Consider the following 7,468-nt stretch of genomic DNA (forward strand, 5'->3'; position numbering starts at 1 on the left):
CTTATATACAATGTACCTAGTAACTTGTAACCTCAGTCCGAAATCGACATGAATTCCCCCAAGAGACTTTCCCTCTGCTGGATCTGAAATTAGGGACCCCCAGGACAACCAGCAATGGCACAGCGCTCCGCTTGAGTCGCTGAGGCCGAGGTCCTTCCACACTAAGTCTCCGATTCCACTCCGGAGTCGTCTGAATCCGCCCATTCTAACACACTCACTATTGCCAAGAGTCCCGTGTTCCATGCTCAAACAAAGCATATTGATGTGCAACATCATTGGATCTGCAAGAAAATTGAGAACGGTATCTCCAACACCACATGATCTCTCTTACATCCATATTTGCCTCATGACACAATGTATATAATTGTATACTGTTTCCGCTCTACTTTCCTTTTCTCCTCAGTTCTTCATTTATGGAGACTGAGGTTAGTATCATTGTTTTTAGTTAGTTGTTACATTACTTACTCTGTACTCTTCTGTACTATAGCTCCCACTTTAGGTTAGTATTAACCATAGTAATTCAGTTCTTCATTTATGGAGACTGAGCTCCCACTTTAGCCCTCCTATTATACTCTTGTGCACATACTGATGTCAAGTCTTGCTCTAGGTGAATGGTGATGTTTGGATGGTAGCCCTTATTGGCAAAGAATGGAGAGATGCCTGTGGTGGCATTTGGAGCATTATTGTATGCAAACTCCATGAGAGGCAGGAGTTTGGACCAATTATCCTTGTTATGGGAATAGACCTAGAATCTTATGGTCCATGACTATAGACAATCAAACCTTAGCCCCTCCAACTTTATTTCTTTGTCAAACCCCATGCCAAGCTTTCCCACTGGGTTTTGGTGCCGGCTGGGGGATTTGTTGAGTTTCAAGGGACTTCCTTTGACCATTATGATTTTTATATTAGATAGTTAGAAGTCATATGATGTATAAGGCAGATGCTGGAATTGTTCTCTTTATCATATATACAACCTCAGACTATTGCCCAGTGGTTGTAACTGCCACCCCAGTGTGCCACCACCTGTGAACCTTCCCTGTAACATCTGACTTGATCCATATCGATGTCTACATTGATATTCTTACAATCCATGAGGGAACCTCAACGACCCAGTGAGTGCTCAGACACCGGACCTCACTCTTCCTGCTCCCACCCCCCCACTGGGTGGTTGAGCTCCCATTCCTACCCTTCCAGTAGTACCCTACTGGGTCCTACAACCCTTCCTCCCTTCTTGGGAGGGAGAAGTGACTCAGGCAGCCCCAGGATGCTTGGCCACATACCTGCAGGCCCAAATTCCCATGGTCACTCATTACAGCGTGCTAGTCAACCAACCCACTTGTCCCAACGATTCCCACTACCAGTACACTCCCCTGAGTGCCAAGTAACCGATAGTTGACCACTGGGCTGCTCCCTCAAGGAGTGCCAACTACCCACGCTACCAGTACACTCACATGAGCACCAAGTTGCCACTAGCCAACTGTTAGGTGGCTCCCTCAAGGAGCCCCCACTATACCCACTGCTGGTACGCCCCTCGGAGTGCCAAGTTACCGCTAGCAAGCCACCACACCTACTGCTGGTATGCTCCTCAGAGTGCCAAGTTACCATTAGTACACCCATGTAGGGTGTAGCCATAGATGCACCCATTAAATGTCCAAGGTTTGAGGTTAGCCTCACTATGGTTGAAAACCCTGGGTTTGGTGGTTGGTGAGACCAGGGATAGTAGCTCAATGGGTTAGAGCACTGTTGCACCAGAGGGATGCGGGTTCAATTCCCGACTATTCCAACATTTTCCATGGGAAAATGTTCGATGGTCCTTACGACCTGGCCTCAGATCTCCTCCTGCTCTCCCCTCAACGGCTCTGCAGCCACCTCTGTACGTGAGCAGAATGGCTCAGGTTGGGTTCCCCAGAACCCATTCCTGTAACAATCCTGCTGATAATTACTATAGATGTGCAGGTACTGCTCAAGTGTCTGGTTCATCCATTTGGTTTGTCCCTCTCCTTCTGGATGATAACTGGAGGTGAAGTGAAGGCAGATGTTGAGGGCTTTACCAAGTGAATGGAAAAAATGGGAAACAAACTCCGGACCCCTGTCAGAGGTGATGTGAGAAAGAACTCTGTGTTTGGAGAACATGTGGAGCAGGAACCGTTTAGCCAGTTCTGGAGAGGTGATGGTATTGTGGGTAGAGATGAAGATGCACTGTTTAGACAGACAGTCCACAATGACCAGGATGGAAGTGAATCCAGAAGAGGAGGGAAGCTGTTTGATGAAATCCATGGAGATGGAGTTCCAAGGGTGATCAGGGATGGGGAGTTGTTTAAGTAAGCCATAAGGCTTGTGATGAGGGACTTTGTGTCAGGGCAATAGCCCTGAACCCCAAGCCATATGTAATTACGAGGTACATATAGTCACATGGGTAAGCGGTAACTTCCGTTAACTGCTTACACACACAGTAAAATACACACCTTCGTATCACTTACGGCTCTGTGTGCTGAGCTACCCCACTGAGACCTCACACTTTTTTAAGTGTATGAGGTGTGTTTTACAACACAACCCACCGAACTATCAAATTGTAACAAATTGACTTGGTAGCACTGTAAGTGGGCTAGGAATCTAACCCAGCAGGCAAACAGGAAAGGATGGGGACTGGATTTGGTATCCAACAGGTCAGGGAAAAGGGAAATATGGTCCGGTGTGTTACGGTGCATGGTGTACTCCAATCAATCTCTCACCTCACCTCTCTGGGTGACACTAAGGTGAGGACTGATCCAGAGGTCTCCTCAGTTGTCTCCTGTGTCGTACTACTCCCTACCAGCTTGGGAGGGGCAAACTCGGTAGTTTCTAATCCAAGGGGAAAGGTAGATACATCCTCATGTACAGGTATATATGAGAAATGATCAAAGAAAAATAATAATAAAATATGCGATGTACCCCATATGCTTAGGTGGACCATATGGGCAACAATCAATATCGGAAAATGAAGGGAAAACAATAATCAAGAAAACAAATAAAGCAATAAATGATTTCCAGCCAAAAATACCCAACTCTATCCATCGCCAATGAACTCCCGCTAACCATGGATCCTAATAGTCCTAAATGATGCGTTCCAACGGTACCAATATCGTCCAAATCAGCCCAGTGGTTGCTGAGGTAAGTGAAATCCGATCTGAGTGTGGCTGCGCTGCTGGGTGGGCGTGGGAATTTGGTCTGTGGGGACTGGGAATGTGTCTGGGAAAATTGGAAAAAATTGTGGAAGGGTAGAAATGGTATATGAGGACATGTATGATGTGTTTCATGAAGTGGGGATGTGCTGGGATGGGGAAATCGCGATATTCGGTTTGTTTGTCAGTACTGGCTGTGCCCACCTACAGTGCTGATGGCACCTAAACACACCCACAAGGGCAAGGTCACATCTGCAGCGACGATAAAAAAAATGAGCAGTTTATAAAGAAACCGCAATCTCCCATCATGGGAGATTCAAATCAACAGCCATCATCATCATCAGATGAGGATCAACATGATCCAGAGAGAACAACTCAGGGCTGGTCCCTGAAGGTTTTAAAAACTTATGTGGAGTAAGTGCGGGGCCCAATACCCCTAGAACTCCACATCACATTGATCTCACCCAAGCTGGGGAAGATCTCTCACCTCCTCAGGAGGTGATCAACTTGCACGATAAACGTGTAAGCGCTGAAGGAGAGAACGAAGGAAGGTCAGTTGGGAGGTTCAAATGAGACCACCACCAAGCTGTTCCCTGGTTCTTTAGTTAGGATGGGGAAGTGTACTAGTAATATTTGTTGTAATTATAGTACCAATCCGAGTGTTTTGGCTAATTCTATTTTATGGGTTAGTCTAAAAGTTTCTGAGAATTGACTTACAGATAAACCTGTCGTGTCCATCCACGGCCATCATCCTTCACTACCTCCGGTCCCTCCAGACTACCTCCACTCCTTCTTCACTAACCTCAGAGCTCCCATATTCCGCAATCACCTCCACTTCCCTCAATGGTCACCACCCCCTCTTTTCAATATATTACCTACGCCTCCCTAAGTATGGAGCCCTGAAGGCTTCCAGACAGCTCCGACATCTGCTAGCACACTCCCACCTCTGCTGGGCAATTCACTCGCTTGCCCTGCAAGCCCACCTTCAGGCCTGTCCCTCCTTTCCATTTCTGGGTTATCGCCTGCCATTCCGCTAACCCCGTAACCCGACTTGTCGGTAATATTCAATCGGCTAATGTTTAACTCCGTTAGCTCCGCTCTGCTTGGTCCTGCCATTTATGGGCCCGCCCTCACTGTAACTATATATACTCAACTTGTACATAGGTTACACAGTAATAAAATCGACTAGAGTTGACCCCCTTTTAGTTCTCGTTGCCAGTAAGTAAATTAGGGCATGGACATGTAACTTGGCACAGTGCTCTGGGCTTGAGTTGCTGAGGCTGAAGCCCTCCGCCATGGAGACAATCCCTTCATCTCGATCCAGTCTCTGACAAAACTGAGCCCTGTGGAGCTGTTCCTATATTGTAATTTCTTAATTTGTCTGGGTGTAATTCTGTGTAGAGTTGTTTAATTTGGATTTTAACTTGAATTAAATCTTCTACTTGGTGAAGTTACAAAGATTCTACTCAGTTAATGGATGTAGATTGTGTCTGGAGTGTCCCTTGAGTTTGTTTTATTTTTGTCTTATTTTATTGCTTGTTTTGACAGTAGCAAAATAACTGTTTTGTGTTTACACTTTGAAATCTGGAGTGTTAACCAGCTCTCCTGTTGAAATATCTACTTAATATTTCTCTCCCTAATTGCTGCCTTTTACTACAGTGGCAATCTTAACTGTATATCACTTTTTCGTGCTGGAGTGACAACCAGAAATGCTTGAGAAAAATAATACTCTATTTTCTTACTTCTCTGAGGGGGGCAATGTCATATCCATCCCCGGCCATCGACTTCCGGTCCCTCCGATCCCTCCGTTCTAACTCCGCTCCTCCCTCACTAACCTCGGAGCCCCTGTATTCCGCAATCCTCTCGGTACCCCTCGATGGTCACCACCCCCTCATTTCAATTTATTACCTACGCCTCCCTAAGTACGGAGCCCTGAAGACTTCCGGACAGTTCCGACGTCCGCTAGCGCACCCCCGCCTCCGCTGGGCAATACACTCGCCTGCCCTGCAGAGCCCACCTTCGGGCCTATCCCTCCTTTCCGTTTCTGGGTTATTGCCTGCCTTTCCACTAACCCCGCGAACCGACTCGTCGGTAATATTCAGTCGGCTAATGTTTAAACCCCGTTAGCTCCGCTCCGTTCGGCTCCGCCAATTGCGGACCCATCTCCGCTGTAACCATATATATATCCCACTTGTACATAGGTTACACCCCAGTAGTAAAATCAACTAGAGTTACCCCCCTAGGTTCTAATTGCCAGTCAGTAAGTTAGGGCACAGACGTGTCACTAGGCACAGTGCTCTTGGTAGAAGTCGCTGAGGCCAAAGCCCTCCACTACGGAGACATTCCTTCGTCTTGAATCTGGTCTCTGACAGGCAAAAGGTCATAGAAAGGGTCTCCCTTTTATACTCCTTGGGTTGCCTTCCTTCTTCACACTCTACCTCATATTGTCAGGGCACACCCGCTCGACCCGCCTCCACCCGGGCCCACCTCACCCGGTTCCCCTTCTCCCACCCTGCACCCCTCCTTCATACCCCTTCCCCCTCTATCCCTCTCCCACTTCCACTTCTATTTGCATTTGCATTTCTATTTCTATTTCTACTTCACACAGACCTTTCCCTTATATCCATGTATTATTGACCTGCCCACGACGCGCACACGACATGCCTAGCCCCGGACGACCCCGGACAGCTCTAGGGCGCAACCTAGTGCGCGCGCGTGCAGCATACACCCTCGGGATCCCCCACAGGGACACCTGGGTGACGGCGGCTGTATGCGGGGTGACGTGGCGGACCTCATGTGACCCAAGCCGCATGTATATAAACACACCTGGGGTGGGAACCGAAGAAGTAACCTTCTTCTCAACATTCCCACTTCAGGTAAGTAGCATAGCTCCCCTTTTAATAATAACTCAACATTCCCACTTCAGTCTAAGTGGCCAGGGATCGCCGTCCCACATCGGGGCTGCCAGTACGCACGCCCGATCCACCCCCCATGAGGTCCTCAGCACCGGACGCTACACCCGGACCGCCTCGACCCCGGACACGACCCTGACAGCAGAAGAAGGTTTCAACTACCCTTCCTCTATCTCCTCCCCTGCCATGGTGTCAGAAGAGCAGTATGACGACCTGTTGGCCCGGTTTGAAGAACAGGCCATTGTCGAAAGTCACACCCTGAACCGGGCCGCACCTGCACCCGCCCCCATACCCGCTCCTGCCCTCCCACCTATGCCAACACCCACGCCCAGACCTAAGGGCCCCAAGGTTGCCCCTCCTACCCCCTTCTCGGGAGCCAGCGAGGATCTCGACCGCTTCAAAGCTGAATGTGGTATCTACTTCCACGTCCGCGCAGCCGAGTTCCCCAGTGCCCTCTCGCAGATCCTCTTCGTGCTCTCCTATATGAAGGGAGGGACCGCAGGAGCGTGGGCCACGCAACGCACCATCACGTTGCTGACGGCCAGCTCACCCGCACTCACCATGGATGAGTTCAACACAGAACTCGATGCCATGTTCCAGGATCCGAACCGGGAAGCCACAGCCCGGCAGAAACTGGCAAACATCCGACAAGGGAGTGACTCCGTGGATAAAGTCATCCAGGAGTTTGAAATACTAGGACCCGCCTTGCGGCTAGGTGACGTTGGGCTAGTCGACCACTTTGAGCAAGCAATCAACACCCGGCTCCGCGAGAGCATTTACCACCTCCGCCCCATGCCCACCACCTGGGCTGAATGGAAACGTGAAGCCACCCTCCTAGATAACCAATGGTGACGTTTCCAGGCAACGCAGCCCCACACGCCCCTGTCCAGACCCCCACTCCCGCCGGGACGACCCCTACCAACTACTGCCCCCTCTCACCCACGCCCCACGCCCGCACCCGTACCCCTACCCCCGACTCCTATAGCCTGCCACGCGAGTGGAGCAGGCCCGCAGCCAATGGACCTCGATCACTCAAGGATCGACCAGAGGAGGAACGGGCTGTGTTACAACTGTAATGCCCCAGGGCATGTTGCCCAGGAGTGCCAGCACCCCAAAGTCCGTCAGGTACGACGCCTCCACCCTGAAGACCTCCGGGCACTGATGGAAGGACTGAAGAGCCAGTTGACGGGAGAGCCAGAGACGGAGCAGAGAGGGCCGGAGGAAGGTCCCCAAGAGGATTTTCAGGAGGGCGACTGGTGAGGGATGCGTCCCGGCCGCCTGTAGCAGACAACTCATGTAGATACTGCAGCGCGTGTAAGCCAACACCAATGCAGAAGTTCCACCGAGTTATCGCAAAAGAAAAAGAGGAAAAACGCATCCTCAGCCCATGAAAGC

At 50.0% G+C, this 7,468-nt stretch overlaps 1 non-coding gene across 1 annotated transcript; it reads left to right on the forward strand.

Annotated features, from left to right (window-relative positions):
• The first annotated feature begins 1,713 nt into the window (after positions 1 to 1,713).
• Positions 1,714 to 1,783, forward strand: EI90DRAFT_t132. The gene has a single exon. It is a non-coding gene; the product is annotated as a tRNA-OTHER (tRNA).
• Positions 1,784 to 7,468: the final 5,685 nt, after the last annotated feature.

This window comes from Cantharellus anzutake, assembly GCF_015039405.1.
Source record: "Cantharellus anzutake strain C23 chromosome Unknown EI90scaffold_26, whole genome shotgun sequence".
Classification (NCBI taxonomy): Eukaryota; Fungi; Basidiomycota; class Agaricomycetes; order Cantharellales; family Hydnaceae; genus Cantharellus; species Cantharellus anzutake.